Genomic DNA, 10691 nt, shown 5'->3' with positions numbered 1-10691 from the left:
TCTTCTGATGTAATGGTTTTTTTAGTGTGCTGAAATATACACTAAATATATCTCTGTAAGAAGGCACTTGCCTCTCTTCAGTTTCTTCTAACACATGAACACGTCCTTTTTATAATTCTCTGCTAATTATTAAGTTAGTTTTGACTCTGCCTTTTTCAATCTTAGGAGCCGGAAGTGAGGGAGAGACTTGACATTCCACGAGCTACATTTAGGCGCATTATAAGAGAAATGCTTGGAGAGCTAAATGCTGAGTTGCGAATCGAAAATGACGCTATTGAGTTGATGCAGTATGCTGGCGAAGATCACATTGGCCAGCACTTCGCCAGCGCATCGAGCTTAGCCCTGCAAGCCGGACGAGTGACGGTCCGGAGGGAAGATTTTGACCTCCTCGCCAGCTTGCAGGATGCCATGGGTGGACGTCGCTGAAGTGAGTGCAACATCTTTATCTTATGTGGATGATTTCACCTTATCAGCGCCCTCTCTAGCGATAATGTCTTTCCTAAAAAAAAGGCAAACTGTCATCCCTTAAACATATATTGTTAAAAAAATTGTTTATTCTGAAAAAATTCAAATAGATTTAAATTACAATGAGCACAAATATTTTGAAAGAAGCATATAACTCTACATATAATTGTTTATCAAGTAATGCAAAATAGTTGAAATTAAGAAATACTTGAACCTATCCATAAACTGCTAACCACAACATTTACTATACATTTTAACGTTATGTTGAAATGAGACATTTTTTTTTTTTTATCAAACAAAGGTAATATGAACTGTACTAAAATAGCATTTTTTTTTCTTTTTGCACTTTATTTTTGCTGATATATAAATGACAACCTTAAATTTAAAATAAACATATCGATGCATCCATTTTTGCTTTAAAATACAATAAGTCTAGTTCAAGTGAAGAAAATGGTATTATAAAGCAAATGCTAGTTGTTTGAATATTTGTTAAATGTTTAAGCATCCTATTTAGATTTGCAAATGGATTTTTAGATTTTTCGTACAAATTATAATTAAAAAAATGCTTCCCACGCGTTATTAAAACAAGTTTATTTACTTTTTTAGTGCATAAAATTTGACGCTTTATTTTATGGCAAATTATCCTGCTATAAAAAAAAGAATCCATTTCTTTTATCCCTTTTAATTTAAATTAACATAGGGGAGATACATAAATATATTTAATGGAGGCCGAGAACAGAAGAGATATTACAACAAGAACAGTTACAGATAAGATTACTTATCATGCTTTGGCAATTGAACATGCAAGATGTGCCGATTACTGTCGGCACGTACCAATGTTAAATGTGAAACGAATGGAATGTAAAAGGCAAATGACAGAAAGATTTGATTTATACAGAATAAATGTAAAAAAATATTAACAAAATTAAACTATTACTGTGACAACGGCGGAAAGTACATAATTAGAATATTTGCTGACTATTTGAAAAATCATAGTCTTTCTCGTCAAAAGACGGTACCAAGAATTGCACACAAAATAACATCGTTAGAGGATTAACAGAATTCTCTATATGACACTCTGTCAGAAGCTCCATACAATCTCTGAGCTGATGCAACAAACACAGCTAGATACATATGACCAACCACAGCATTGAATCGTAATCTAATAATATTTATATTATTAAAACATCAGATATTGAGCACTTAAGAGCATTTGGTTACAAAGTACATTCCAGGCAAAATAGAACACAAATTAAGGAGAAATTAGTTCCCAAAGCCGAATAATGTGTGATGATTGTGTATGTGGAAGGCGTGAAAGGATACAGATTTTAGCCGTTGAATGTGAGAAGAGTTAAGTTCTTACCAGCAGAAGTGTGAATTTTCAATAACATGTTTTAAATACAAAGAAAACTCTTCTTGGGTACTAAACTAAAAAATAGTTTTATGCTACCTGTCTATGAAAGGAGTATCCCTTTTTAGACCCCTAACATGAACTCTCTGAAAGTGATTAAGAAAGAATTGAAATATTACGAGGCAATGAGTCTTGTTGATCAAATCGGAGAAGAAATGGATTAGACTCCCTAGTATAACTGCTACAAATAAAGTTAGATAAAATAATAAAATCCGTAAATCGCCAAAGCATTGAGACGATTACATATTGTACGATATAAAAGAGATCGTAAAAATAAATAAAAAAAACACCTCTATATTAAATTAAGAGGATTCTATATTTTTGAAAGTAGCTATGGATTCCTTCTATGCTAAAAATTGGAAAGAAACTATTAATGAGGAAATAGACAGCTTGAAGCGAATTCAAACCTGGCAACTAATCCCAAACACCAAAATCGTCGGCTGTAGCTGGGTGTTTCGAAGGAAATATGACGAGGCAGAAAGCTTCTTAAATGCAATACTATTTACTAAGGACTATTTCCAGATTCCTGGTACTTATTTTAATGAATTTTCAACAGCCATGAAAATCGAATCAAATCTTTTCGAATTCTGATGGTATTTGCTATTGAATTAGATTGAGCTGCATCAGATGGACATTACTGCTTCACAGATTCTTGGTACTCTGAAGATATATTACTCAGCCTGAAGGTAGTTCTGAAAAGGGAATGAAAGAAGCCCTTCTTATTTGTCGTTTGAAGATATTACGAGAATCGAGTCTGGAATATTTGGGTGAAAACAATTTGGATTGAAAGGTTCCATGGCAGATCCATATATTTATTGTAATTAAGAAAGGGAACTTGAGGGACTGGAGTACATGAAGACGACTTCCCGATCCTTGGAAAGAAGGCAAAAATTAAAGACTTCAAAAATAAAAAAAAAAACGTTTTGATTTATCGAAACGTTTATTTTTAGAGATTAGGCGATGTGGATATTGTCCATTAGACTTGATAAAAAAAAATTGAAGGGGTCGTTAACATCAGATCAATCATCCTATGCCGAAGAAATACTAAACAAATTTAGAATGGGAAAAATACTAAAGTAGTATCAACTATGTTGGATTCTGGCATGAAATACCATTTTCTTGATCGCTATTTCCAAATAATAAATATTCCGTACATACAAGCAGTTGGCAGTCTGCTGTACTTTGCTCTTGCGGTATACTACTAGTATGTCGCATCAACATATACGAATCAGTATACAAATCAAACGAAATTTGGAGAAGTATACACACATTCAGTTACTTAAAAGCAACCGAAAACTAACCTTCAAGAAGCCAGGAGAAAAAGTAAAAATTTTCTCTGATGTGATCGAATCAAATGAAAAATTTTTTAAACAGGTGCCTCATTGTATTAGGTGAAACAACCATTCATTTATTTACAACCGTATGTATTTTCAAAAAAAGCAATTTGTTTTCATCTAGATCAATATTATTTACAAATATCAAATAACAGTTCAATCACGAAATAGCTCCTTGATCAAATCGAAAAATAAGTCGCCAAAAGAAAGAGAAAAGAAAAACCGGTAACAGGCTGTTAGCTCTAAACGGCTATTCCAGGGGCCATTCCGGAAATCCACCGATCTTTATCGGGTTGGATCCAAACACAATAAACCCAATCATACGGACCTTCTCACAAATTAAGGAACAATTTCTCGGGACACCGACATTTCTCCGAATTCTATTCGAAGTCTCTCACTGTTCTCATCTCTGTCTTAACAATACATATACCGCATTTTATTGTCGTGAGATATCCACCTCAGATTTCCTCATTGGTGAACTTGAGTTACCTATCACTCAACAGCTGATCAGCAATGCTTCCTCAATGGTGTCCACTTGATTGTGGAAGTGTCTGTTAAGGGTCCATCTTTGTGGCTGACCCCTCTGGCTCATAAAAAAACGTTTAGTATCTGGATATCTTGACATGAAACGGATCCATTGGCGGTTCGTATGCACTTAACTATGTGTGGGAAAACGGGTGATTCTACAGCTTGTCGGAATGCCAATTGCCATTGAGGAAAACGTTACAAAGGGACTGGACAACTTTCACCGATGAAGTTGAATGGAAATTCGGCAATGAAGATCGATCGAAAAAAAAACACAACTAAACAGCGTTTTTAACCATGCTTGGCCATTATGTGTTTCTCATATTTCGAACATGTAAGCTATAGGAAACCAACATCTCTCATTGACTTCTATACTATTGTCCAGCAGATTATATGAAGCTTTTAAGAAGTCCAACACTGAATGCCTATTTTTCTCCTATGAAGAAGAAAAGTAGGCTAATCATAAAAAAAAAATAATCTACAATTAGATTTTCTCCACGTTTTAGTCCTTCTTCTCTCGCAAAAGTAAATGCAACAGCAATGACAAAAGTAAACTCAACGAGTTGGATTTTTAAATTCAAGCGAAATTCTTGAACGGAAAATTTATTTACTTGTCGTTCATGCGCATATGAGAATGAAAACTCGGGAGAGCTTCGAGTGAAATGTCTGAAATTTAGGCTATATCTTTTTATCAACAGAAGTTTTTTTTCTTTTTCCTTTGAGCAAAGATTTTAAAAATTCAATAGTACATGATATTCTGGATTGAATATCGGGTAAAAATTACAGAAAGATATCAGCATTGTTTTTCGTAAACCGATTCTTGAAAAACGGTAGGCAGGAGGCTTGTCGAATAGGTTATAAATATTTTATTTAAATTGTTGGAGCGAAAAAACTTTAATGTTGCTTCCCAATTTTAAATGCTTTCTGTATGATCATTATTCAATTGAAAGTGCTAAGGCTCACCTCTCTGCATTTTCTGATATTCCAAGCTACACGTCGTGAATAGTGCTTTTAAATGTTTTTCCAAAAACAATTGTCATAAGATTTTTCCCAGATTTAACAAATGGAAACATTAAAAATTATAGAAAATATTCAGAACAGTACACATAAAAAAATAATTTAAAACTGTGTTATATGTGTAGTGTTCTCTGTTTTCTTTTATCTTATTTTTAATTTTTGTACATTTAAATTTTTGTAAGATGGCAACATTGGTTGCCCAGCAACAACGGAGATAATTGTTTTGATAAAAAAAATCAATTGTGTTCTTTTTCTAAGTCATCGTGTAAACTCAACTGACGTAAACTCAAGAATAGAAAATGGTAGACGAAACATTGATCGCTCGAGTTAGTATTAAAGTCCCAGCGTTTTGGAAACCAAACCCAAAGATATGGTTTCTTCAGTTGGAAGCTCAATTTCGAAATGCTGCAATTGCGACGGATCAAACGAAATACGATTATGTCGCGAGTTCGATTGACGCTGAAATATTATCACAAGTGTCGGACATTCTGACCAATCCACAAGGGACGACAAGTACGTGACTATTATTAGTGATTATTATCTTCACTGAAACCGAAACGCAAGACCCAAAAGTTATTAACTGAGGTGTAATTCGGCGATAGAAAACCTTCGCAGTTATGTGAAATGAAGAATTTAGCTTCAGATAAATAAGTAAAGATATTTGAAAACTCTCTGGCTTCAAAGATTACCCACGGAAATCTCGAGCATTTTATACATCAGTTGCGACGATTTAGTCAAATTGGCGACAATGGCCGCTAAAATGTGGGAGATAAAATCCACGTTTCATCAGAATACCGCTGTAGTTTGCTGAAGAGATAACAAGGTTTTAGTTAACTACAAGAACAGATTTCAGAGACATACACACAAGTTAATGAACTGAATAAAAGACATTATTCTAGGCGTCAACAGTCCAGATCCCTCTCTAGAAGTAATTCTATTAAAAGGCGTAGTAGCGGAAATGAAAGTATATTTTGTCATTCAAGGTTTGGCAATAAGGCTTTCCAATGCAATAATCCTTGCAATTGGTCTAACAAAACCAACGTTCACTCACAGGAAAACTAAATCCCCGACGCTCGCAGATGACAGAGGGCCAAGGGGTTGAGATGTGTTGTCTTTTTATTCGTGAGGAGGGGAGCGTCTGCCAATTTTTAATCGATACTGGTGCAGAAATTTCCATTACCGATAAATCCACCATTACCGATAGAAAAATTACTGTTGCAAAGCTGGAACTCGTCACTGCAAAGGGAACCAAAATTAAAACTTATGGGCAAAGGTTGCTAAAATTGGATTTGGGACTGAGAAGATCATTTGATTGGCCTTTTGTGATAGCTGATGTCAATAAACCAGTAATATTTATTGACTTCTTGTCTCACTTTCACTTTTTGGTTGACAGCAAAAATCGTAAATTGATTAATGGCCTCACTTCATTGTCCTCTATTGGTGTCGTTTCACTAATGCTTCATGCAGTGCAGAGTCCTTACGAAGGAATCCTCAAACAATTTCCAGATCTTTTGCCGCCAACACTCGTCAATAATAAAATAAAGTCATAATATTGAGCCTCTCATTGAAACTAAAGGGTCCCCAGTTGCGGCCAGGGTCAGAAGACTCTCAGCCGAAAAATTAAAAGCAGCAAAAGCTGTATTTTAGTTTCTGTTGCAACAAGGTCTTTGTAGACCATCAAAACTTTATGTCAGTCCCCTACAACTCACACTTAAGAAATCAGCTGATTGGAGATCATGTGGAGATTACAGGGCCCTTAATAATATCAACGCTATTTCCAGAATTCATACCATTTCTACACCATCTCCAATTGATTACGTAACTATTGCAGAATTTCAAGATAAAGATTTACCAATTTTAAAAAACAACCCAAGGTTGAGAATGGTTCAGATTCCCATTCCATACACCGACAAATCGATTTATTGTGATGTCTACAAACAGTAACCTCCCACACATCCCCTTGAAATTTCGCCGACAGATATTTTCTTCTATTCATACCTTATCTCATACCGGAATTAGAAGCGCAAAAAAAAAAGTTAATCACGAAAAGTTTAATATGGCCAAATATCAATAAAGATCGTCAGTTATGATGTAGGGAATGCATTGAATGCCAACTGAATTTCAAAGACATACAAAGTCGGCTCTTATAGACTTCAAGGCCCCACCAGAACATTTTCACAACGTTCACATTGATATCGTTGGTCCCTTGTCTTCATGTCAAGATTTCAGATAATTACTAACGATGACTGATCGTTTTTCAAGATACGTGAAGCACTTCCCATGACGGATCAATCATCTGAAACAGTTGCAAAGGGCACGTTTTTAACCTGGACTTCTCGTTTTGGAATACCACAGCGTATAACGTCTGATCAAGGAGGTCAGTTTGAAAGTAAACTCTTCTCATCTTTGAGCAAATACTTTGGTTTTCAAAAATCCAGAATAGCAGCATATCATTCGCAATCGAGCGGATTGATTGGGGGACAACACAGGATTATAAAGGTAAGTTTGAAATGTCACTTACAACAAAACAAATCTTGGGTAGACGCTTTACCTTTGATTCTTCTCGGATTACGTTCGGCACTGAAAGAAGATATAGGATACTCTTCAGCTGAGCTTCTTTACGAAAGTCCCCTCTGTTTACCCAGAGAATTTGTCACCCCGATCCCTAATATCATACACTCGGAATTCGTGCAAAAGCTACAAAATATTATCCGTATCACGAAACCTTCTGCAAAACCTCCTACCCATCGCAATACAATCGTATTCGTTTCAAAACACCTTTTGAATGGCTCGCATGCTTTCGTCTACAATAACGCGACCACTTTATCTTTGCAATCAGTTTCTTGGACCTTTTGCTGTCAAACACCGAGCACCGAAGAATTTTGACACTGGAATTAATGGAACTGTCAAAAGAATTTCGATTGATAGACTAAAACCATGTTTTACCATAAAAGACAATGATGAGCAGTCTCTTGAAAACCACAGGCACATGCATTATCCAGATCTGCACATCCAGTGTGAGCCGCTGGGAAAAATTTCAACGCCGGTCAATCGCAACCATACCACACGCAGTGGAAGGACCGTCAAGTTTTCACCCCATTTAAAAGATTGTCTCCTAATCGTTTTCACTGGGAAGGAAATGTTTAGAGTCCTCTGTTTTCCTTTTCATCTTATTTTTAATTTCTGTACATTTTAATTTTTGTAAGATGGCAACATTGGTTGCCAAGCAACAACGGAGATCATTATTTTGATTTAAAAAAATTGTGTTATTTTACTTAAATCATCGTGTTATCTAATTTTTTTTCATTTAAAGATTAGATTTTATTCATTTTTTTTAATATTTTACCCGTAATAAACTTTTAATATAAAATATCCACTTCAATACTTCATGTTTATCTGATCATTTTTTAAAAATTACATAGAATTTTATGTTTTTCCAATAATAAAATAAATTTGCTATAAATAAAGGAAAACGAGCATTATGAATTCAATGAACAATAGTTTAAAAATGGCATCCAAATCTAATGGCGAATATGGGGAAATAAGCATAAAAGTAAAAATAAAAATGAGTTCGATTTACATTTTTTTCTTTTCATCAATGGTCTTTTTTTTTCTTCCTTCCAAATAATTTAGCACCTGTGGAAACGTACTGGTGAAATCCGTCACTTGAAATTTGTTTTAAATAAGTTTTCTTTGAAATGCTATAATGCCTTCCTGTCTTGTTCTGTATTTAAATTACTGAAATCAACTTAACTTTCTTTTTCAACCGAAAATTTATTGCTCTACATTTTTGTCATGCAAGAAAACAAATAAGTTATGGTGGTTCTGAAATTTTTCTTTCCTCCTTTATTTAGATTTGCGTCACCTGTCTGTTTGACTTTTCATCACCTATTAGTTTGTCATTACCTGTTCGTCACCAAAGGCCTGTCACCATTACCTGTTCGTCACCATCTTGGGAAAAAAATCGATAAAAAAGCGGGGGAAAATTATTTTTTATTCAGGTAAATTTTTAATTTTAAAGCATTTAATTTTTTTTGTGACAATATGGTCATTGGCAGCTTTGAAAGCTCACTTTTTTTATAGAAAACTTTTAAATAAAATAAATTTAACGAAATTGATTATTTTGACATGCTTTTTTTTTCAAATGCTGTAAACAAAAACTTCCCTTAAATTTTAGGCATTAATTTCTAGAAAATGATTAAGAACATTTTTTAAAATTATTTATCTTTGGAAAGTTATTAATATTTAATTAGGTATTAATATTAGGTTAGTTAGTAATAATAGGTTAGTTAGTAATATTTAGTTAATTATTTATAACTTGATGAAGATGAAAACAAATTGCAAAATAAATTGAATTAACTGTGTGAATAATTATGTAAGGAACATTTAAGAGACTGATAATATCGTATAACATCTTAACACCGTAAAATATTTTAAGCTATTTTTTCAATAGTTTATCAAAAATATATTTCTTGGATAAAATAGATCTATAAAATATAAAAAAATAAATAAATTTCAAAAAGTATGTAAAAATTATTTTTAATAAAAAAAATTTTTAGCTGCCAATGCACCATTAAAATATACATTAAAATAATACATTTTTAAATTTAAGATCTCATCATTTGTGCCAATAAAAAATAACTTAAATTTCTTTGTGAAAATATAGAATAATTTGAATTGTTTGTTATCAGATATGTTCAAAAATTGCAATATATAAATAGTATTTCCTAATGACAGCAGAATATTTGAATAGATTCAAAATAAATATTATTATAAAGATTATATTGCAAGAACAGTTATCAGTAAAATCAATGATTTTATAACTAAAATGAAATCAGTATTTTAGGTTTATAGCTGACTTGTTTGGATAAAACATGAACAATTATAAAGTGAATTTCGTTTTTGTATCTCTAGATCCTTCTTTTAGCGAGTGCTACACAGAAATTGGGAATCTTGCATATCCAGATGAGTGTCTGCTGTCCTTTACCATATTGGACTATTTTCTGCTGTATAAACTGCACGTATACTAAAGAAAGCAAAAAATAGATAAATAAATAAAAAATCCTTCTTTCAGCGAGTGCAGCACAGAAATTACCAACTTTGCGTATCCAGATCAGTGTCCGCAGGCGTATACCATATTGGACTATTTTCTTCTCTTTGAACTGCACGTATGCTGAAGAAAACAAAAAAAAAAAAAAATGGACTGAAATCTCTGTCTGTTGCCTGACAAAATATTTCCTACTGTCTTGCCTGCCAAAATGTGGACTGAACTGTCTCACTGTTGCCTGACAAAATGCGGACTGAACTGTCTCACTGTTGCCTGACAAAATGCGGACTGAAGTGTCTCACTGTTGCCTGACAAAATGCGGACTGAAGTGTCTCACTGTTGCCTGACAAAATGCGGACTGAAGTGTCTCACTGTTGCCTGACAAAATGCGGACTGAAGTGTCTCACTGTTGCCTGACAAAATGCGGACTGAAGTGTCTCACTGTTGCCTGACAAAATGCGGACTGAAGTGTCTCACTGTTGCCTGACAAAATGCGGACTGAACTCTGTCTTGCCTACCAAAATGTGCACCGTCTTGCCTGCCAAATTAATTACAAATTTGAAAAAAATCCTTCTTTCAGCGAGTTCTGCACAGAAAGTGGCAATTTTGCGTATGCAGAATAGTGTCTGCAGTCCTTTACCATTTTGGACTATTTTCTTCTGTTTAAACTGCACGTATGCTGAAGAAAGCAAAAAAAAAAAAAAAAAAAAAAAAAAAAATCCTACTTTTAGCTTGTGCTAAAAAGAATTTACCAGTTTTGCGTATCCAGATCAGTGTATTCCAATATGGGCCAATATGGGCTGACCTTTCCCATATTGGACTATTTTCTAATGTTTAAACTGCACGTATGCCGAAGAAAGAAAAAAAAAATCTTTCTTCCAGCGAGTGCTGC

At 33.9% G+C, this 10691-nt stretch overlaps 1 long non-coding RNA gene across 1 annotated transcript; it reads left to right on the top strand.

Moving 5' to 3' along the window:
* The first annotated feature begins 345 nt into the window (after positions 1–345).
* On the top strand, positions 346–9869 carry LOC129960019 (uncharacterized). Its single transcript, XR_008783502.1, has 3 exons — positions 346–427; positions 8607–8753; positions 9667–9869. It is a non-coding gene; the product is annotated as an uncharacterized LOC129960019 (long non-coding RNA).
* Positions 9870–10691: the final 822 nt, after the last annotated feature.

Source organism: Argiope bruennichi, chromosome X2 (genome assembly GCF_947563725.1).
Source record: "Argiope bruennichi chromosome X2, qqArgBrue1.1, whole genome shotgun sequence".
NCBI classification, from domain to species: domain Eukaryota; kingdom Metazoa; phylum Arthropoda; class Arachnida; order Araneae; family Araneidae; genus Argiope; species Argiope bruennichi.
Note: the sequence above shows the minus strand (reverse complement) of the source record. Positions and strands in the feature narration are given on the sequence as shown.